Raw genomic sequence first — 24,736 nt, 5'->3', positions numbered from 1 at the left:
TTACTGTATTGTCACATGTGTTGAACCTTGATGACTGAGCTTCTCTCATCTTCATGTTGCTCATCATGCTGCATCTTCCATGGTCTTATTCATCATCAAGCTGCCCATGCTCATGATCTTATTCATCATTATGTTGCCCATGCTCATATCATCATGCATCATTATTTTGCCCATGCTCATATCATCATGCTACTTATTATGCTGCCCATGATCTCATACATCATGCTGCCCATGATCTCATACATCATGCTGCCCATACTCATATCATCATGTATCATTATGTTGTCCATGCTCATATCATCATGTTGCTTATTATGCTACCCATGATCTCATACATCATGTTGCCTTTCTTCGGAGACAAATGCTCTGGATGTTTCGGTAGTTCTGACTTTTATGGCAGTTCCGCATTTTTGGCTTTTCCGACTTTTCTAGCTTGTCTAGCTTTTCTGGTATTTCTGGCTTTTCTAGCATTTTCGACTTTTCCGGAAGTTCCGGCAGTTCTGGCTTTTCCGGTAGTTCCGACTTTTCTGGCAGTTCCAGCTTTTTTGACAGTTCCAGCTTTTTCGGAAGTTCCGACTTTTCCAACAGTTCCAGCTTTTTTGACTTTTCTGGCATTTCCAGCTTCTATGGTTTTTCCAGCTTTTCCGATATTTTCGGCATTTTCGGCTTTTCTGGCAGTTCCATCTTTTCCGGCAATTCCAACTTTTTCGGCTTTTCCAGCAGTTCCGACAGTTCCAGATTTTCTAGCGTTTCAGGCTTTTCCGGCTTTTCCTGCAGTTCCGACTTTTCCAGCTTTTCCTTAGGATCTCTCCTCCTACTAAAACACAAAAACAAGTAGAGAGAGGAAGAGATCCAAGTGTGTGTAGAAATGACTTGAAGTCCTCTTCTATTTATACTAAAATGTATAGGTTGAATAGACATGACTATTGGGCTTCTGAGCCTACATAAGTTGTTGGTCGACTTAACAATTTGTCCATAACATAACTAAATTCATAACTTCATAAATACTTATCGAAACGGATGATCTTTAGATCAATCCTACACCTCTCAATGAGAGGGATCCAATAAAAATATCAGCTGCCATAAATAATATGACCCACATGGAGTTTGGCCCTAGTTGCCAATTTTAACAAATTCTCATCCTCCCATGTGGAATCTTCAACGAATAAGTTCTTCCACTTGATGAGATACTCTGAAATTGATTGATTTCGTAGTTGTCGAGTTCTTGTTTCTGTGACTGCTTCCGGTTCCAATATGATTTTTCCTTCCTCGTCAAGTTCTGGCAATATTGTTTGAACTGAGAACTTGTCACCTATAACCTTCTTTAAACATGAAACATGGAAAACTGGGTGCACTCAGGAAGTTGCAGGAAGCTCCAATTTGTATGCCATAGTACCAATCTTTTGCAACACCTTGTACATACCATAATACTTTGGCGATAATTTATTATCCTTCTTAGCTTTCTTGAGGGACATTTGTTTATATGATTGTAGCCATAGGAATACCCAATCACCTACATCAAAACTTCTTTCGCTGTGATGTTGATCTACGTATTGTTTCATTCTATTCTGCACCAACGCGAGGTTATCCTTTAAGAGTTGGAGAACTTGTTGTTGATGCTCAATGTGATGTTCCACTGCTTGAACCTTAGAATTTTCTCTTAAGTATGATGTGATGGATGGTGGATGATATCCATAAAGTGCCATAAATGGGGTCATTTTTGCTGCAGTATGGAAGGAAGTGTTATACCACCACTCAGCCAGAGGCAACCATTTGACCCATTGTGTCTGTTTATCAGATATAAAACAACGAAGATATCCTTCCAAACATTAGTTTACTATCTTAGTTTGCCCATCAGATTGAGGATAATAAGACGAGCTATGAGCTAACTGAGTACCAAGACAAGAAAATAATTTTGTCCTAAAATTTCCAGTGAAAATGGGATCTCTGTCGCTTACAATAATTTTTGACTTTCCATGTAGCTTTTGAATTGTTTCCATAAATGCAATAGAAACTGTACTGGCTTTAAACAGATGCGGTAATGCACAAAAGTGTGCATACTTGGTAAGTTTGTCAACTACCACCATGATGACACTCTTTCCTTCGGACTTGGGTAAACCTGTGATAAAATCCATTGAAACCTCCTCCCAAAGTTGGCTTGGAATGGATAAAGATTGTAATAGACCTGGGGTCTTAATTGTTTCAACTTTATTTTGTTGGCAAACGAAACATTCTGCCACAAACTTTTGAATATCCAATTTAAGGCCATCCCAAAAAATTCCTTCTTAACCCTGTGGTAAGTTTGTGAAAATCCTGAGTGCCTTCCTAAGGGAGAAGTGTGCAATTCCATAAGAATCTTTTGTTTGAGTTGGGAATTCTTACATAGGTATAAGAGATCGTTGTACCATAACGAATCATTTTTCCAACTAAATGTATCAGATGTACTGGGATCTTGTTGTATCTTTTGAATGAGTGCCCACACTTATTCGTCATTCTTCCATTCATCCCTTGCTTCGTTTATCCAATCTGGTTGGATAATATAAATGGCGCACAGGAATGCTTCCACATCCTCATCCTTTCTTGAGAGTGCATCTGCCACAACATTTTGTTTCCCTTTTTTGTAGATTAATTCAAAGTCATAACCCAACATCTTTGTGACCCATTTTTGTTGCTCTTCAGATGATAATCTTTGTTCTAAAAAGTATTTAAGACTATCATGATCCGTTTTTACCTTGAAGTGTCTTCCCATTAGGTAAGGTCGCCATTTCTTAAGTGCATGTAGTATTGCCAACATTTCCTTCTCATAGATATCTTTGTGTAAATACTTTCCTTTGATGGGACAACTTTTGAAAGCAATGGGTCTTTCATCTTGCATTAAAACATCACCAATTCCATTTCCTGAAGCATCACGTTCCACAATAAAGGTTTTTGTGAAGTCCGGCGTAGCTAAGACCAGTGCTTGGCACATTGCCTCTTTAAGATATTCGAAGGCCTTTGTTGCTTCTAGAGTCCATGAAAATGCATCTTTCTTCAATAATGTTGTTAGAGGTGCTACTATTCATGCATAATTCTTAACAAACATGCGATAGTACCCTGTCAACCCGAGAAATCCTTGCAAATGCTTTATGGATGGGGGGATTTTCCATTCCTTAATGGCTTTAATTTTTCTAGTGTTAACCTTAACACCTTCATGAGACAATATGACCCAGATATTCCACCTCTTGTACTCCAAAGAAACATTTGGAGTTTTTTTCATATAATTGTTTCTCCTCCAATAGTTTGAGCACCCTATCAACATGTTCAATGTGATCCTTCCAAGACTTGTTGTAGATTAGTATATCATCAAAAAATACTAACACAAATTTTCTAAGGAAGGGTTTGAAAATGGAATTCATCAAACCTTGAAATGTAGAAGGTGCATTGGTAAGGCCAAAAGGCATGACCAAAAATTCATAATGATCCTCATGAGTTCTAAATGTTGTTTTCAAAATGTCTTCAGTCTTCATTCTGATTTGGTGATATCCTAAACGAAGATCTAACTTGGTGAAGTAAATTGATCCATGCAATTCATCCAAGAATTCATCAATGATAGGAATGAGAAATTTATCTTTAATAGTGAGCTTGTTGAGCTCCATATAATCCAGACACATGTGCCATGATCCATCCTTCTTGTGCACCAATACTACTGGAGCAGAGAAAGAACTTTGACTAGGTTGAATTATACCAGCCTCTAGCATTTTTGCAACCATACATTCAATTTCACTCTTTTGGGCATATGGATATTTGTACGACCTGATGTTTGGAGGAACACTTCCTGGAATCAAATTAATAGCATGATCATGATCACGAATAGGTGGGAGGCCTTTGGGAGTCTCAAATACCTTGGAATGATTGTCCAAGACTTTTTGGAGATCTAGAGAAATAGATGATTTCGATGTGGGAAACTCTAGCGAACATAATTGTGCAATTACGCCTCATTGTTCCTTGTTTAGAAGCTTGTCATACCGTTAGAGCTGATTATATTTCTCAGTTTCCCTGCAATACTCCTTAATTCAACTTCCTTTCCTTCTACAAAAAAAATCATGAAAAGTTATTGAAAATTAAAAGCTATTGTACCCAAGGATTGTAGCCATTGGACTCCTAGTACAACATCAACACCACCCATTGGAATGGAAAGAATTGGGCTATTCAATACATATTCTCCCATGGATAGCTTGATATTATGGCATTTTCCAGATGTAGTATACCTGAGGGGGTAATATGGGGTACAAAGGGAGGTACCTAATGGAATAATGTAATAATGGGATGGGCCATAGTTAATAAATAAAGTGGTTAACCCACGTCATGTAAAGGACCACAAGTTGTTAGCAATAATGTGATAAACCCATGGTATTAGATGTATGGTATTGAGATAACCATGGTAATTACCCATGGTATTGTATGTATGAATCCTTTATGGAGGCTAGAGACTCCCCATTAAGTGGTGTCAATGAATATTGTATCGACAAGCATATGGCTTGTGGAGTGTTCTCCTTCCTTAAGGAGTGATTGTAAGGTGTTTCCCTACCTTAAGGGTTTTGATCAATAAAGAAGCATTTCTACATTTTGTGTTTGTTTACAATTATTGGGTATATTGGCATCATTTCATATATTGCAGGTCAGATCTATTACAAGTGGTATCAGAGCACTGTCTTGGGCAAAGCAGAGATTTTTTTTTTTCCTTTTTGCAGGAAGTTTTTGGGGCGGTAAGTTTGCAGATTAGATCTGTAACTTCTGGTGAAATTTTGAAGAAAAAAATTGCAGATCTGGATTCTTTGCAAAAAAAAAAAACTCAATTAAAAAAAAAAAAAAATCAGAGTCTCAATGAGGGAGATATCGTTGATTTAAAAATCAGTTGTGTTACAGGAAATTTTTGATGAAAATTCGTGGACGGCAGATCTCCTGTTAATTTTTGTCATTTTTGTGGGGAACTTTGAGAAAACAATTACATATCTAAGATCCTCTTGAAAAATTACCAAAAAAAAATAAAAATCGGTTGAATCAGAGTACGAGTGAGGGAGATCTCGCTGATTTAAAATCAACACTATTTTTTTTAGAAATTTTTATGACAGCGGGATAGTTGCAGCACAAATCGGAAATTATATTGCCCAGATTGGGTTTTCTATCACATGGGAAGATGCAGAATGGTCGTTCCATGTCTGAAAATAGGTCGTAACAAAGATTCTGAGAAATATTGACTGAATTGTGGCCATTGTAAATTTTCACCAAGTAAGTGATTTTTTTTTTCAAAACTCTCTTCATGGCTTCTAGCAATATGTTTTTTACAGGAAAAGTTGATGGACCGAATATTGAAAAATTTATACAAGATCACAAGTGTGACAGACCATGGTGTTGGAAGGACAAAATAGGGTATTATTTGAAAGATGAGGCTGCTATATGGTGGAAATCACTTAACAGTGAGATTCTGAAGTTATGTCATGCTGACGAAATTGAAGAACTCTTTTTGGACAAATGGTCTCATACTGGAAAAAAGGAAACCAAAAAACCTAGCAAGGATTTTATTTTTACAGGAAAAGATGATGACCTTACTATTGAAGAATTCATAAAATAGGCAAAGTCAGAAGTTGGGAAATTTTGGCGACCTTTGGCATGGTTTAAGTTTAGAGGTGACGCTGCCATATGGTGGAAATCAACTGACTACCAGAAGCATTTAAGTCTTCCTGATGAAGAGTTTGAAAAAGTCCTTTTAGACAAATGGTCTCGTGCTAGAAAACATGAGAATGAGACATGTAAGGGGTTATTTTTTGATGGTATCTTCTTATTATAGGTTCACGGATGTATTCAGAAAGAGAAGATAATTGTGTCTATCAATCCTAGTTGCAAGTATAATTTTATTAATGTTCATTTGGCTAAAAGATTGCAAGTCTCAACCAAACAAATGGAGCACACAAAAGTTAATAATGAGCAGGTGCAAGTTTATAAAGATTTGAATATTTCTATGGATAAGTATGTATTGCATTCTGATTTTTATGTTATAGATATGGGTAATGTGGATATTGGTTTGGGATACCCTTGGATGGAATCTGTTGGTACTATCAATATTAATGTGCAGAAGAAATTCCTAAAGCTCTAGTATAAAAAGAAGAAAATTACATTATAGGATATTTCCATCAATAAACAGGTAGAGTCCAAGGAGGCTAAAGCAGAAGATGTTGCAGGTACTGACACATCAGATGAGGAATCTGTGGTTGAAGTAATACTGAAAGATAAGCAACAACCACATGCGCCACAACAAGTACTAGATACCAATCAGGCTCCATTAGGTGGTGAATTAAAGAAAGATACACCATTGGTTAAAACTTCAACATATCACCACCCACATCACCCAGCAAGAAAACAACCAACAAGATGGCAACAAATTAGCCACAAGGACAACAACCCCCGCACGATAGATAGAGCAGTACGAAGATCCAACCACAACACATTAACACGGAGGAACCGCCAGGATCAACTCCCATCTCAAGCGAGCGAGGCACTGGCTAAATCGAGTAATCACCTATCTCTTGGATGGTTAGATGCAAGTGTATGGTACCAGTGGACTACTCTTTTGAGTAGATCTTATTATTTGTGTTCTTCTTATGTTTCGGGGACGAAACATGTTTAAGGAGGGTGGAATGTGGTATACCTGGGGGGGGATAGTATGGGGTACAGAGGGAGGTACCTAAGGGAATAATGTAATAATGGGATGGGCCATAGTTAATAAATAAAGTGGTTAAACCACATCATGTAAGGGACTACAAGTTGTCAACAATAATGTGATAAGCCCATGGTATTAGTTGTATGATATTGAGAGAACCATGGTAATTACCCATGGTATTGTATGTGTGAATCCTATATAGAGGCTAGAGACTCCCCATTGAGAGGTGTCAAGGAATATTGTATGGACAAGCATATGGATTGTGGAGTGTTCTCCTTCCTTAAGGAGCGATTGTAAGGTGTTTCCCTACCTTAAGGGTTTTGATCAATAAAGAAGCATTTCTACATTTTGTGTTCGTTTACAGTTATTGGGTATATTCGCATCATTTCATATATTGCAGGTCAGATCTATTACACCAGAGTAATTTATGGTTCCTCCACTTGCAACCATCACTTGACACTCTGGTGCTGGATATAGGAAGCAATTCAATTCCTTGGCTATCTTATAATGAATAAAATTATGGGTACTTCCCAAATCAATCAACACTATTACCTTTTTCTTCTTGATATGTCCTTCTATCTTGATAGTTTGAGGAGTGGTAATTCCAACCAATGCATTACAAGATATGGTCGGATTCATTTCTTCTTTATCTAGGGTTTGTTCCTGGAGTATATTCTCTTCTTTTGATATTTCTTGTTCATTTTCTTCCTCCTCTTCACAATCTATGTAGAATAATTTATTCTAGGCACACTTATGACCTTTAGTGTATTTACTATTACAACTGTAACAAAGCCTTTTTGCTATTTTTTCTTCCAATTGTTGTGGTGTCAACCTTGTAGGTTGTGGAAGGCTATGAACAACAACACTTCCATCTTTATAGTTGTGAGTGGTAGGCTTCCTGGTTGCCATAATTTTCCTTTCCATTTTTCTTGCTAACCTGAATGCCTTCTCCAATGAATCAGGTTCTCAAAGGCGAACTTCATGTTGAGTATTATCCTTTAAAGTCCCTATGAACACATCAATCCTATGCTCCTCTATAATATCTTTTACCCTTATGTTCAATTTTTGGAAGTCCTCAATGTGCTCCATCGTTGAACCCTTTTGTTTGAGATTTATCAATTGGCTAAAAAAGGTGTTGCTTTTTGTATTCTCATAATGTGATCTCATTTCTTCTGTAAAAATTGCACAAGTGACAATTTGTTTACTAGAGCAAAGCCATCGATACCATACAAACTGATTTGGTTCCAAATATAAAGTTGCAATACGTACCTTTTGTGTGTTTTGCACATTATGGAGATCGAAAAATTGCTCCATCTATAGTATCCATGTTCGGGGATCCTTGCCATCAAACTTCCTCATATCGGTTTTTGGAACATGGTGGGTCTTCAATCCAACATTAAAGTCTATGAAATCCTAATTAACATTTCTTTTGTTCTCATCATGAGTTTTCTTTACTACCTTTTCACCATTAGTAACCATTTCTTGTAGCAACTTATTTAAATCTATCTTCAATTCTTCCATCTTAACATCCATGCCATTCATCTTAGCTTCCATGCCATCCATCTTAGCTTCCACACCATCCATCTTCACTTGCATGGCATTGATATTAGCTTCCATGCCATTCATCTTGGCTTCAGTTACCTCTTGTGAGAGTGAAATTTGTTGTACTTGGTCTTGTAATTTTGAAATATCATGTTGCATTTCTTCCTCTTCACGATTCATGCTAGAGCTTTTAGGTTGCTTACTAAGTGTTTCCATTTTCTTTCTTCAGGGCATTAATTAATGCTAATAATTCTTCAATTTTCCTTTTGAATTCCTTCAAACTATTTTTTCAAACCAATCTTATGCAAAATTAAAAAAAAAAAAACTACACACCTTTTTTTCACTTTGTAAGAGCTCGATATTGAATCTGTTGTATCTCTATAACTGTGGATCTCGAATATCTGAAACCGTGCCCTGCAATAGCTCTTTCAATCCTCTTTTTAACCCTGAAAATCTAATAAAGGTTGGATTCTCCAAGGAAGAGTTATATCAAATCTCCCACGGTGACCTGATTATAGACTAGTTCAGTAGAGCGAACTTGTACAAAGTGCCACGTGTCATTGTTTCGACCTTAGTACCTGAAACTGATATACAGAAAACTACAGCTCGTCCTCTTTCTGAAACGTCTTACAAAATTTCAATCTAATGTTCAGAACAAAAGTTATGATGATTTTCCCCAGGTCACTTGTTTGGAATGTAATTCGGGAGTCTGCAAAAACCCTAACTTCCTTAGATCATATCTCCGAAAATATAGCAAGACAAGCTCTGAAATTTGGACCCAAAGTTCAGAACGATTTCGGTTCAAATGGGTTTTTTTTTTTTAGCTTCTGAAACGTCGCAAAATATATATATATATATATATATAATATAATAATTAATTAAAAAATAGTGAAAATGTCACAATGACCTGTTTGGAGCAGCGAAACCCTAGAATCCAATGCTTTTATACCAAATGTTAGGAAACCAGCGCACAAAAATATAGAAAAAATAGAACAATGCCTTAGAATTCAGCATCTTTGAGGGGGAAACCTCCTTTACATTACACAAATGAACAATTCTTGGATGATACAAATGATTAAGCCTCCCTTCTATATATAAGATTATAAGGGGTCATAATATAATCAAGCCGACATAACAGTAATAACATAAGGACACAACAATAACGATAGTGGGTTTCTATGGGGCACACTAATAACAATATGGGGACAATAGGGGCACAATAATAACAATAAAGGATGCAATGACAATATCAATGGGGGAATCACTAGTATTATAGGGACCTAACACTCTAACAACTAATTCCCTTGTTAGATCCTTCAACAAAAATGCATTGGTCCCACAAAAAGCTTCAATCTTGTAAGGCCCCTTCCACAAACTGTCAAATTTTCCATGTTTTCCCTTTTCCTCATTTATGGCGTCCCATTTTAACACAAGGTCATCAAGCTAAAAATCATCAGCTTTCACCCTCTTATCATGAATCCTTTTGATCTTATCCTGGATTAGCTAAGTGTTGTTGTAGACTTCTTCTCTGGTCTAATGCAATTGCACCATTTGATTTATCCTTCTCTACACATCATTTGTTTCTACCTCTAATTCTTGCAATAATTTCAACACTGGAATTCTAGGGAAATAAGGAAAACTGCATCAACTCCATAAATTAATTGGAAATGTGACATTCCAATTGACTTCATAGTACTTGCCCTATCAACCCATGGAACATTTATCAACCTTTTGTGCCAAGACTTTTTGTTCTCATGTAACGACTTCTTTATTATATTGACTAAGCTCTTGTTAGAAGACTCTGCTAACGCATTTCCTTGAGGATAATAGGCAGTAGAATGTCCTACCACTATATGATATTTATTGCATAAATCAACATTCTTTTTAGATTTAAATGCAGTAACGTTATCAATGATGATCTTATGAGGACAGCCAAACCTAGAAAGAATATTACCTTCCATGAATTGGATGATTACTGATTCTATGGCCTGCTTAGTTGGAACTGCTTCTATCCATTTGGTGAAGTAATTTGTGGATGTTAGAATCCACTTGTGTTGGGCCAAATAACTTGGACGAATCTCCCCGATAAAATCCAAACTCTGCTGCCGAAAATGTGCTTCTACTGAAATAGGCTTCAAAGGAAAAGGTAAGAGTTTCTTCTTCCCTTCAAAGATCTGACACTGATGACAAGTAGAAACCCTTTTGTGCACATCAACAAACAAAGTAGGCCAGTAGAAACCAGCTCTCAAGATTTTATTTGTTGTAGTCTTCTAGAAAAGATGCCCTCCACAGTCACCTTTATGAAACTCTTCCATTATCTTATCTGCCTCATCCTCTAACAAACAATTCAATAAAATTCCTCCAACATCCTTCCAATATAAAGCCTGATCTAGAATGCAGAATTTGACAGCCTTTAATTTGAGAAACCTTGCTTTAGTCTTTGTCAGACCAGGTGGAGCTTGTAAATTCTGCAAAACATAAATAATATTTGTATATTAGGGGGAAGCAACAAAGTTTTCTGATACCTGTTGGACAGACTCTTCTTCACCATCTTGAGCAGCAATAAAATTGATATCCAATGCATGCAAATTTGATTCAACCATCAATTTGGCCAATCCCTGACCCTTAATAAGTTTTGTGGGCTTAATTTCAATATCATATTCCAAAATAACAACTATCCACTTACCTCTCTTCCCTTCTGGATCATTTTGAGTAAGGATGTCTTTTACTATTGCATTGGGAACAAAAGAAATTATATGAGAATGCAATATATACACTCTGAAATCCTTCAAGGATTTTAGCAACGCAAAAGCTTGCTTCTCCATTATATTATATTTTAAAGCTTCATCTCTTAATCCTCTACTGAAAAAATCTATAGGTTGTTCATGTCCCTTCTTGTTTTTCTGCATCAGTACTGCCGCAATAGTATGCTCTGAAGCAAAGGAAAAGATAATGAAATCCTTAGTGTAATCAGGATTAGCCAAAACATGAGCATGAGTCAAGGTTGACTTTACCTCACTAAATGACCTTTTTGCTTCAGCATTCCATTTTATTTCATTGTCCTTTCTCAACATATTGGTGATAGCTCTTAAAATTTTAGCCAAATTCAAAATAAACCTCCTTAGAAAATTAATCTTGCCAATGAAAGACTGCACTTCCTTTTTGTTCCTCGGGGGATCAATTTTCATAATTGCCTCAATTCTGTTTGGGTCAATTCTTATGCCATCCTTTGAAATTATGTGACCTAGCAGCTTTCCTTCTTCCCGACCAAAAAGAGAATTTTAGGATTCAAAGAAATACCAAAATTTCTACATTTCTCAAAGACAATTTTCAAATGAAACAAATGATCTTCATCAATTTTAGAAAATATAGTGATGTCATCAAGATATATCACAATAAATTTGTCTTTTTCATCTGCAAAAGCAATATCCATTGCTCTCTGAAAAGTTTCCCCTGCATTCATAAGCCCAAAAGGCATCTTCACATTCATGAACATTCCCCGTGGTGTTGTGAAGGTTGTTTTGCCTTGATCATTTGGATGCACTAAAATCTGGTTGTAACTAGAGAAACCATCAAGTAAAGAAATTATTCTAGAACCAACTACCTGTTGCAAAATGTGATCCATCTTCGGCAAGGGGTAATTGTCTTTGAGAGAAACCTTATTGAGGTTCCGAAAATCTACACATAACCTTATTTCTCCAGTCTTTTTCCTCACTGGTACTAGATTTGATAACCATTTAGAAAATCTCAAAGGTACAATAATCTTGGCATCAAAAATCTTTTTTACCTCTTTCTCAATTAAGGGCAGCAAAACAGGATTCACTCTCCTTAACTTTTTCTTGAAAGGTTTATGATCTTCTTTGATAGGAATGGTATGTTGAATAATACATGTGTCATAGGCCTTCAAATCCTCATATCCCCATGCAAAAACATCAAAGTATTCTCTCAACAAATCAATGTATTTATGCTTCTCTTCCGGAGGTAAGGACTTAGAAAGCTTCACAATCTTTGGTTTTTCTTTAGTCCCTATGTTACAATCCTCCACTTCAATTCTAGTAGGTTGCATTTTGGGATTTTGAGCCACATCATTGAAATCAAATAATTCTTCAAGTGGTACCAAACCTCTTGGTATCACATTGTCCTTTAACTGCAGGATTTCAAGCTCTGTTTCATGTTCATCAGAGTTCTCACTGATCTGATTCAAAATAGTTTCTTGTCTATTATCATCAACACTATTTTCTACATCAATATGCAAATTTTCAAACTCCCCCTTTAATTGCAAAAAATTATCTAATTGTTTGTCATTGTCAAACACTTGCCAATACCTTATGTTATCCGGGACAACAGGCCTATGTTTTACCTCAATCTCATATTTCTTATTTGGGTGGAAAGGAATCTTACATGTACTTGCTGAGGTAGCTAATGCATCAACAAACACATTCTGATTTCTAGGAATCAAAGACAATTGATACTCTGGAAAGCACTGCAAAAAATCTAAAACAACATTCCTGTATGCCCTCAACCTAGGGTGTTTGGCCGAATACTCAACTTTAATTTGATTAATGATGAGTTATGAATCTCCATGAACCGAACCCCGGATGCGGGTGTTCGCACAGCAGAGGAAAGGAGGCCACATGGCCAGCATGTGCCGCCTCGAGGTGATATAAGGGAGGACACACAGAACGCCGCCGAGGTATTAAATACCGAGGCATTAGCTCAGAGTCTTCAATGAAACCTAAGGTGAACTGTTGCAGTTGCAGAGCGCATTTATGGCGCCCAAGGTTCAAGAGAATGTCGAGTTGGTTAAATTTGAGATGGGCATGGGGACGAACCATACTCAGAGTGAGAGGCTCGCTGCGCAGGCTGGTTTGGGCAATTTCCTCCTTCTGGCAGACGCTGTGGATGTTACAGGTGTTGCGGCTGCTAAGGAATATTTCGCGCCTGTCCCCCCTGGTGACAGAGTTGCGGGTTACATTGTGTTATTGCCAAGAGGCGAGGAGAGAATACTTCGCTGCGTTGGGAGGAGACTCGAGCAGGGGCTTCCAGCGATTGAAGCTCTGTTCTTCACCGCCAGCTCCTCTGCCAAAATGGTCAAGCCAAGGGAAAGAATGCCATGTAGACGCGGCTCTGGTCGAGGGAGCTCCTCACGCCATCCAGCAGCGGATTCCCACCACCATTGCTGCTGTTGCTACTGTCACAGAAGAGCCGGGGCTACCCACATGCAGGCTTCCCAATTCATGGACGCGGGCAGCCCCAACTCAGAACCACCCTCCCTTCCAGCATTTGGCACTGCTGTTTTTACTCTTGGAAGCATCAGTGCTCACCTCTCCGTCCTATTCATTAAGGATACCAAGGAAAATGAAGACGGTGAGGGCAGCAGGGCAACGCCATTCGCTGAACATCCGGTAATTGATGAGGAAAGAACGGGAGGAGCTCCGGAGCAGGCTCCCGCCCAATCTCAGAAGCCGGAAGTGTCGTCCTCCAAGAACGCTGCAGAGGAAGAAGGGGAAGGCGTCCCTGAGTATTATGGATGGGTTCCAATCATTGAGGAGAAGCCTGAGGAGTAGCACTCCGCGGCAGGCTGCGTCGACCATCTTTTTGTTCAGGTTCTGTTTAAGTCTTCTGTCTCGTTCGCTATCTGTGTCTGGGTATGGGATAAGTCACATGTTTAAGTTTGAGTTTTTAAGGTTCGTGTCCAGGTTTCTATATGCTTTGTTTCAGTTAGTTGGTCGCCCCTGCGAGGGCAGTTTTTGCTTCAAAGCCCCTACGTGGGTGTTCATGGTCTGGAATGAAAACTATTATGTGTTTTGATGTACTGGTTGCAACTCCGGAGGGAAACGTCGCCCCTGTAAGGGCTATTTGGGAGTTGCAAGAAGCCAACCCACAGTGCCACAGTCGGACTTGGGCAACATGTTTTTCTGTCTGTAATGTTTATCTGTACATAATATAATATAATAGCATAGTTTTACTGAGAAAAAAAAAGAATCTCCATGAACCGAAATCCTTTTGGCTCCTGATCTTTTCAATAGTTGCAACCCCAAAATAAGTGCCTCATATTCAACAACATTGTTGGTACATTGGAAGGCAAGCTTGTAGGAATACTTCTTTGACCTACTTGATTTTGTGTCTAAGATCCATACACCAACCCCGACTCCTTCCTTGCTGACTGCCCCATCAAAATCCATATGCCAAAGGCCTTCATCATTATAACTTTCTGATTCAGTATTTAAATTCACATCCCTTGTTTTTTTATTCACTTTCCATGTCTTGAATTTCTTCTTCCAAACATATATCATTATATAAAATGAAAGAATCCATGTCTGAATGTACATAATAGAGTGGGTAATTATTGGGTTTGTCCTAACTGCTTACCATATATTTCATAAGAGTCTCCCTGTACAATCTCCTTTGTTGCCCGAAAATAGGAATAGTTGCATATGTCATATCCATTTGCAATGTGCCCTGCAACTTTGCTCCCCAAGACCTTGACAAGAGCATTCCATATTTTGGAGGGATATCAACCACAACAATATCCATCACTATACTTTTTGTTTGGATTTGGGTAAGGGTCACACACAAATCCTTGATCAAACCTAAACATCTTACCCTGCTTGAATCAAAAGAGAAGAGGTATTTATATGGTCTAGTTATATCTAATCTGAGTTTCTCCATAATTACTTTTGGCATGAGATTATGTGAAGCACCTGAATCCAACATGGCATTGTGAAAAATGAAATCATGAATGTTAAGACTAACATAAAATGGTGGCACATTACCATCTTGTGAATTTCCCTCAACTTCTGGTCCAAACAACAATCTAGGTTGGTCATCACTTATATTTACAGTATTTGTTCCTTCTTCTATCTTTAGTGCCTTTATAACTTGACTTCTATATACATCCTTTTTCATTAATTCAGTCAATGGAACAGAAATTTTAACCTTTGACAACTCATTTTCAAGGTTAAAAGAAGGTTGAGGCTTTTCTACCTCTTTCACATTTGTATCTTGCCTTTGAGGGGCTTCCTTTGGAGGATCAACCTTTGTTTGACTTGTAGAAGGTGTATTAGTTTGTATATTTTTAGGAGGATTTTCTACAGGTTTTTTATTTCTTAAATTATATTGTTTATGCACTTCCATAATGGCATTTTGATAGCCCTTTTTGTAATCCTCTAATTCTATAGGCATCACATCTTGTCGTGGTAACAAGAACAAATCTTGTTCCATATGATTCTCTTCTAGCTCTTATACTATCTCATGTTCTTCATCAGCATAATTTTCCTGAAAAGGAGGTCTAATTTGTTGTTGATCTACTGGGTTTCTTGGTTCTCTTTGCTTGATTTGAGGTTGTTGTCTTCTGAAATTTGGATTCCTGATTTGAGGACCCCCTTGTGGTTCTTTTGGTGCAGCTCTATCTGTCAAAGTCATTCTCTCCATCATTGTCTCCATAGTTTTAACCAAAGTGTCCAGTTTTACATCTGATGACAAAGAAGGTTCTTCTTTAATAGTCACTCTCTTCTCAGACCTCAACTTAGCTTTCTTGGCCAGCAGATTGGCCTCTACACTAACAACATTGTTTTTCATCTCCTCTAAGGTAGCCAAATTTCTTTCTCTCAACTAATAGGCCATGTTGGCATCAAAGCCATCTAGATATTGAAGTAAGGCCAACCCTTGAGTGGGTTTTATTTATGTTGGAATATAATTATAAAGGTTGTTGAATCTATCTGAATAATCTTGAACTGACTCTCCTAGAGCTCTCCTTAAACTTTCATATTATGCAAGAATCTGAAGTGGATTCTTTTTAACCTCCCAACAAGAAAGAAAAACTTGATGAAATTGTTGTAAATTAGCAACACTACCTGTTGCCAATCCCCTATACCATTTTCTCACTTCACCTATCAAACTTTGAGAAAACAACCTTATTTGAACATCATCATCATCAACCTCTTCTAGGTCTGCAAAATCATTCATCTTATCAATGTGTTGTTGAGTTGTAGTGGGCGTAGTGCCATCAAAATAGGGTATATGTTGTATATAATCTAGTGGCATGTCATTTAGTGGCTGTTGCATAACCAAAAGGGCATAATGGGTTGCCATGATTGGAATATGAGAGGTAGATGAAATTGTAGTTGTGCCTGATGTTAGAGGTGGCAAAGGTGGTGGGGTTGTGATCTGTTGAGTTGTTATAAAAGGAGTATGGATAACAGATGTAATAGGGATAGTAGAAAAAGGAGGAATCAAAGGGGAGGTCAATGATGGAGTAGAAGAAGAAATGATAGTCTGTTGAACTATGAATGGTTTTTTAGTAGCCTGATTCAATTGAGTTACCAAATTTTCAAGCTTTTCAAATTGTTGTAAGATGTCTTTATCATATTTTGAAATAACAAGCTTTTGTGCTGAGATGTATGGTTTTAATTTGGTTTCATCAATGACTGTTTCAAGGACAAGGCTTTCTGATTTGGTTCTAAAAAGACTATGTTCGAAAGGCAAATCAAACTCAATATCCTCAACTGTTAGAAGGATTTCAGGGAGTGAGTGAGATCTCGGTAGAGGGCTATTTCTCGCTTGACTTTCTTCAAGGTTATTTTTCCTAATCAACCTCTCAGGATCATTCACAACTTTAGGAGGATCATGATCTGGATACGATCTTGTGTAAATATTTCTACGAGCCAGATTTCCAAGGGAACTTCTCACAACTAATTTTAAACATAACTTTTGGGTGAAAATTCCAGCCTAAAGATTTCCTAACTCGTTGTCACCCACAAGAACTAAGCTTTAAACTTTTCAATTCAACATTTTTCCAGGGAAGGTTTAGCTTTTAGTTCCCCAGTGGAGTCGCTAGAATGTTAGCACTTCGTGGTTTTCCTAGGCTGAAGAGGAAACTGCAAAGGTAATCACAAACCACTTTTAAAGCTAGGATCTAGCCCTTCTAGCTTCAAAGAGGGCTCTCTTTGTGTGATTTTAATTTGTTGTTTAGATCTTGGGCTATGTATGAGTGGTCAAAGATAAGGTTTTTCAAAGTTTTGGTTGCAAGATGGAAGAAAAGTCCATTGGGTATGGAGCCATGAAAACCTTCAGTAATCAATAACAAATAAATAGAATAGTTGAAACAGGGTGAGTTAGGCAAACTCCTGGATCTCACAATTATGTGTGGTATGAATAAGATGAATATAAGGTAAGGATAAATTAAATATAAAGCATACACAAATGGATTTTATATTTAATTTTCAGAAGGAAAAGATTCACATTGTTTAAACAAGGTGGAGCAGAGTACTATAAGTAAATTTAACACGTAATATTCATGTAACAATCAAGAAAGAAACATTAATGTGATAACTTGAAAGAAGAAAAACTTCACAAAGAGATAAACATCACCATTTATCTGACACGATAACTCTGAAACAATATTTCCTCTGTATTTCTGAATTAATTACTTCAAAATAAAGTTCACAACTTACAATCAAAGAAAGATCTTCTCTTTTTACATGATCCAACCCTTTCTAATTTTTTTTACAAAATACTTATAGAGTTTGTCTTGAACTAATTCGGACTTCAGCTAAAATTTATTACAAAATAATATCTAACAAAAGATGTAGATATTTAAAAAAATATAACTAAATGATAGCAATTCTGGACTAATTCGGATGTTCTATTCACACTTTGAGGAGTGTTGTTGATGATTGTAGCTATATTTTTGCTTCTTCTGTTTGAATGCTCCTAATTTGTAGAATTTCTATTTGATTTTACCCAACAAGCTCCAACAATTTATCCAATCTCTCTTCAGTAGGAATAGAGAAATTTACCATATTTCGAAATATTTCATCCACTTCTGTGTATGTTTGAAAAGTTGGTTTATTGAGAAACAGATGATGGATTTCATGCTGAATGAAGAGGTCATATTGTAGGCCTTCCATGAAAGCTTCTCCACTTATTATTCCTCTCACTTTGGTGAATTTGGATGTATCTACAACTATATTACACAACTGGTCCTGGTAGTTCTCTAATGGAATCAATTTTCCATTAGAAGCTCTCAAAGGTGGAAGCCCTTTCTCCTGTAACAAATTAAATTTTCTCTTAAATCTCTTTACTTGTAGTTCTAACTCTTTGCACTTGTTTTCAAGCTGTATCATCGGGTTCTTCTTTGTTATAACTCTTTTCACTTCCATGATTGTGCATGTTCTGTCTTGAATTTAAAGTTCTTCAAGCCCATCCTTAGTCTTAGAGTTCAACATCTTGATAATTCTATGTGCTTCTATGGGCCTGTGTTCAATTTCAACCTTTGTTTGTTCAATTGTTGCTTTGACATTCTGTACTAGTTCCTCCTGCTCAAATATAATCTAGAATGATGACCACAACTCTGTGATATTTGCATTAATATTATGTCATATGCTTTGCTTAGCCTCTGCCAACATTTGTGTTGTTAATGATTGATTTTCATACTTTCCAAGCTGTTGAGTAAGCTTGAAATTTTTTCTGCACTTCTGCTAAATATGCATTGTCATCTTTGATCTTATTTTCCTCCATTATTTTCAATAATGCTAACAATATTTCATTTTCTTGGTTGGTTAATGATAAATCTCTAGAGCTTTCACTAACTTTTTAGAAGAATCTGTAGTGAATTTTTATGCCCTTTCTGTTGAGGTCGTTGTTGTTGTTAGTTGTATTGTTTGTTGTTCTGATGTACCTGTAGCTATCAACAGTTCTTTTTCTTTCAAAAGTTCGTCCATTTTTTGAATTTGAATGTGTTGTGGCCACAACCACCACCCTATTAAAACATGCTCTGGTAGCAAATTTGAATGGGTCCCCTAGAAGTTTGATCCTTCAATTCTCCGAATGATCTATTTTATCGTAGGGATTTTAACTCTTTGCCGAGTCAAATCTGCAATTCTTAATGGTCAAGAGCCCCCTTTAATAAATCTCTGCTGCATGATTCATCCACAACCTAGTCTAGCCCTTCATTCATATCCTTCATCGGGACTCTTTCAAATCCTCATAAACGTTCATGGTGCCCTATGCCCGCACATATAATCACCCCTCTCGTTACCCCTCAAAACCTCCCATCGCATCTTTATTCCCATTATAACCCTTTTCGCTTCGCAAAGCATCCTTAACTTACCCTTTCCACGCTTTTTTTCAGTCTTTATACATTTCTCAATGCCTGCCTCTATCGCTATCGCAATTGCTCCATTTTTGCGGTTATACTGCGCCTTCCTCTTTCGCATCCGCTAAGCAAGAACCTTCCGGACTTCAAATACAATTAATCGCATCCATATATATATCGGGTCTACCGTTACATCGCTTATCGCAATCGGCGGAGTCCATGGCATATACATAAGCACGATGCGATATGGCGGACCTGCCGATGTTATTAACGACAATGCATCTATATATATATAGATATATATATATATATATATATATATAGAGAGATAGATATATTGGGTCTGCTCCCTAATCGCAAGTCACAATCGGTGGAGTCCATGGCATATACATAAAAGCGCATTGCGATCTGTCGGACCCGTCGATGTTATTAAACATAATATATGTATTTCGGGTTCGCTTTCCCCTATTGCAATCGCAATTGGTAGAGTCCATGGCGCATACATAAAGCACGATGCAATGTGGTGGACCTGACGATAACTTTAGACCCAGGTGCATAATATTTCAAGTTCGGCCTTATGGCTCGGCTGCTGGTTTTCCCATGTTTTCTGTGTATTTCGATAAAGTGTTGGGGTCCCAGTTTTCAAAGGGAAGTCTTATATTGCGGACCCGCGAGCATTACAAACCGCAACACATATATATGTCGGGTCCAGCCTGTCGCAAAGCACAATCAGCAGAGCCCAAAGCTTAAACATAAGGCGCGATGCGATTAGCAGACCTGATAGGGTATAGGTTCCCGTCTATAATATTTCAAGCCCGTATTTCGGATCTGGTTATGTGTTATGCGGTGATTTTCAATGTAAATTGAGTTTACGCTTGCGGGACTTAATCAATGTGTGAATTAAAAAACAGGGGCCGATTCTTTCACATTTATTCCTTTTGATGTTATAAACGTTTAATGAAGGCAAGACTTATGTTTTTCAAGCATTTCTACCGTATTTTCATAAGCATAGTTGATGTCTGTTATCTCTGCAGGCAAGGACCCAGAGAAGGCAAGCGAGTTCGAAGAACAGATGTATAAGCATCAAGTATGACTCCAGATAAAAGATGCATGAGCGGATTAAAGAGTTTTTATGTGTGGATATGTTTTATTTAAAGATTTGGCTTTAGGCATTAGCGGTCATGTTTTCATGTGTTACCTGTGTGTTCCGAAGGTTATGCGGTCTCAATCCTTATCATGAAGAAATGACGTGCATACCTCCTCCTTTCAATCGACATTTATTCATTTCCCCAGGAAATGAAACGCTCCAGCAGTCAATGGTTACACCAACGACTCTACGATCGTATATTCTAATTTGTAAATTGAAAAGAAGAGGGAGGTGAAAGGTTAAGGGAAGATGGAGGGTCAGTTCCTTTGGCATAAATATTACCTCCGGAGATGAGAGTTGGACTTTTTTTGGGCAGAAAAGATTTTGTTTTATTGTGAATAAAGAAGATTGTTTGGTCGAGAAAGAGCCTTTTTCAGATCTATTTTCTTTCTTTCATGTGTTTATAATCAAACTGTTGTCGTTGGCATAAATATAAATATGTTTTGTTTTTGTGCATATTGATAACAAACAGTTCTGGATTAGTCTTGGTCATTCAAATGTGATTTGTTACCATGGTTAATTCATGAAAGGTTGTTGATTCGAAACCTTATTAAACATCAGTTGCAAGTGTTATTTGTATGGAAATGAATGTGTATTCCTATATAAGTAGTCAGATTGCAATAAAGATTAATACCGCCTTGTTCATCTGTGAACCAATAATTGATTCATTTGGACTTGGAATCTATATATGATGTTTAATCTCTTTTATGCTCCTGCAGGATAGATTAGGATAGCTAGGATTAGCATAAGTAGTTATAATCAGTGTAGATAGGATTTGATGCTTATAGGTTAGCTATTTCTCTTTGTTGATTTAATTGAAGTCTTCCTCCAAGAAGCAATCCTTCAACACATATAACAATTTACGAGATCCTCCAAAACCCATCGGAACTAGCCATTCCAAACGAAAGTAGATCTAATTGGGGCCTGCAATCGGGTTAGTTCCCCTTGTTGGCATAGCGAAAATTCGCCTTGTCAACAGAATGTTCTGTTCAACTATCATCTTGAACAAATTCTCTTTTTCTACCTCCATGTGAGTGATTTCTTTGGTTTGTGGGTGCTTTATGGTTGGAAGCTTGAGTTGCTTTCTCAAAGCTTGAATATCAACATTTTTGTTTTTAATCATCTCCTAAGCTACTTTGATGTCACTAGGATCATATCATAGTTTAATCACCAAATCTTCAAGAGCTTTGGTTTAGGTGTCTTCGGCAAATGATGGCATTCACTCCATATTTAGCTGTGCATGTTGTTCAGAGAGGCCTACAACTTAGAGGCTGCCATGGTTGAACTTGATAATGTTGAGTATATCATTTCACTAGCTTGTTTATGCAAGTCGAATTGATTGACTACATGAATCTTCTTGGTATCAAAAGAAAAGGTAGAGGCTTTGTAATCTTCTGCACCTTTAGGGATTGGAACTGTAGGTTCTAAGAAGGCTAATTGTAATTGTCCCTTCTCTATATCAAGTGTAAACAACAATCTGTGTTGATTAGTAGTAGTCTGCTTCCAAAATTTTGAGTATGTTGTAGCCTTCAATGCTTCATTTTTCTTCTTAATCTCTATATCTGGCAAAAATGTTATGTTGTGTAACAATCTGGGATGTAGAAGATACAAGTGGCTCGGTTGTATATTCAATGTATGGGAAGGCAGTGGTGGGAAGACCTATTAAAACAAATGTAGCTTTCTCCTATGAGCCCTTTTCATCTGATGATTCCTCTTGAGTATTTGTCTGAGTATCATTTTTAGTATCAATCTTAGTATTTGCCTTAAGATTTGTCTTCTTCCTTCTCTTAAAACACGAAACTTTGTAGCTTGAGACCCTACATCTGTAGGAGACATACTTTCCCTTCATATCTTAGCTTCTTTTTCCTTTGAAATAGGAGCTTGTGGAGATGTTTGACTGACAATTTTCTCTTCAGCCTCTTGTAGTGTATTCTCTGTCCACTCCTCTTGATTAGCATATTACTTAATTTCCAGCCTAGGTGTATATACATAAGGTGTGGTCTTCTGCTCAACTCTTAATTTTGAAAGTATCCCTATTGTATCATAAGACCATGTAAAACTCAACTTGAATTTCATTTGTTTCAGTAAATCATCTGCCTCCTTTACTGCTACTCTGGTGTTGACGATGTAAGGACCAATGTGCGTCTTCAGTTTAAACTGTGCCTTCTTATTTATTGACACAAAATGCAGGTCATCCATATTCAACATTTGTCTGATATATTCCAAGGCAAAGATTCTTACTAATACAAAAACTAGTAACCTGTACAAAGGGAGTTCACATCCATAGATTTGAATTTTTGTATAATTCTGGTAAAGATACCAGTCTCCAACCTTGGCTTGTTCTGTAAGATGTAAAACTCTTTTGATTTCTGGTGAAATCCTTGGTATAACATTGTTGCTAAGAAGACATAAGGATACATGCAAAAATTGATCTACAAAATTACTAAATGAATATTCCTCTGAATTCTTTCTCACCAAGGAAGTCCAGTGAATGACTGATAGTGGTCTTCCCTGTACATCCAACTTCTGCAACTGAAATTTGAACCTGTCTGCTTGATAAAACAACATCAAATATATAAGGACTAACTGGTGTTTGAATGCACCTTCAATAGTAAACTTCAAAAACTGATCATGAATAACATTTGATAGATATTGACTATAGTTGAAAATGATTGATGGCTTCTGACCAATTGAGAACACTCACAAAAATCCTAACACTACTTCATCTACCCATTGATATGTGGGATAACCTAATAGGCAAGTAACCACAGAAATAACTTGCCTTGACATTTCAGGGAAAATAGAAGCAGAATATGGGGGATTATTTTTGGGTAACTCAAAATTTTCAAGCAGAAAAGACTAAAAAATATGGGCTCGTTGAGAGAAAGTAAGCTTCTGGTATATTTCCATGAGTGAATCAGTGGAAAATGGATGTAAGGGAGCTTGAGGATTAATCTGAAGAGCTTGGCAGATAGCTTCCGGTGTAATTGCGAATAAGATTTCATTATTTTGGGCAATTACAACCTTCTGGCTAGGGAGATACCTGAGATGACACCATGTAACAAATTATTGGAAGACATGAGTTTGGGGAAAAATGAATTGAGGTAAGAATGACTCCCAGGTACTTAACTCATCATTGTTATCTAAGAAATTTTTATTTGCCTAGTTGTGAAGTTCATACAAGTTGAACTCACACTAGGTTTTCACTATTTTATATTGTGTGTCGACCAAAGGAAATTCATCTAATTTAAAAACAGGAGGTAAGATAGGAGGCTAAGGAAATAACATTACCAGATTGCAATCGATTGATTATAGAAGGGGAATATTGTTGTAAAGAGCTCTAATGCACCTGGAAATCTTTGGGTCATAACCTGCACAGATAAATGAAATGGCAAAACGGACTAATGCAGGGTGATGCAAGGTTTTTTAAAGCGAGAGGGGGGTGACTAACGAAAACATTACCGTTTTTGGAGTGTTTCATTAAAATAATTAAATGTTGGCGAGAGTCATTAATGGCCAACGTCCATATGACTGTTGGCGGGAAGATTTAATGGCAAATGGTAATGTGGCATGGGTAGATGAGTGGATGACGGGTAGCGTGCCCTGAATGGAGCGGGTGGTGGTTTTCGGGGGGGGGGGTGCAAATGGTAAGCGGTAAAGGAGGGGAGGGCCCCGAAATCACCGTGGAGTCACCGCGTGGGTTTCAATAGTTTCCATAAAACCATATTTTGGACCCCCCCCGTTAAGTTCCGAAAGCTCGGGGTGGTGGGGGGGGAGTGGGGGGGTTCGAACATCATCCTCCGCCGTTGATCCGGGCGGGGAAGATCTCGCTCATTCAATCACGCAAGTGCTTTATCGAAATGGACAAAACATCACATCTGCTTTATTTACAAATTTTAAACAAAAACTTTTGCTAATCAATCAAAATTAACCATAATATAAAACTTAAGGTGACATTTTAACTAGCACGCCCTTTGGAGATTTTTTATTTTTATTCACTTTTCACATGTTTTTCTTTTATCCCCTTATTATTTTTCTCTATTTTTCTTCCTTTTTTGTTTTTGTGATTTTTCTATTTTTATTTTTATTTTCTTTTCATTTTAGAAGGATAAAAACAAGTAAAAAATAAGTTACAACATCCCTAAGGATAAAAAGCTAGATAATCATACCTTGGTCACTATATTTATAGGACCCTAACAAGTTGAATTAATATATCCCTAATTTTCTAAGAATTAGTCTGAAGAGGAGAATC

Source organism: Pinus tabuliformis, chromosome 9 (assembly GCF_031772625.1).
Source record: "Pinus tabuliformis cultivar Carrire ecotype Pingquan chromosome 9, CPIR1, whole genome shotgun sequence".
Lineage (NCBI taxonomy): Eukaryota > Viridiplantae > Streptophyta > Pinopsida > Pinales > Pinaceae > Pinus > Pinus tabuliformis.
Note: the sequence above shows the minus strand (reverse complement) of the source record.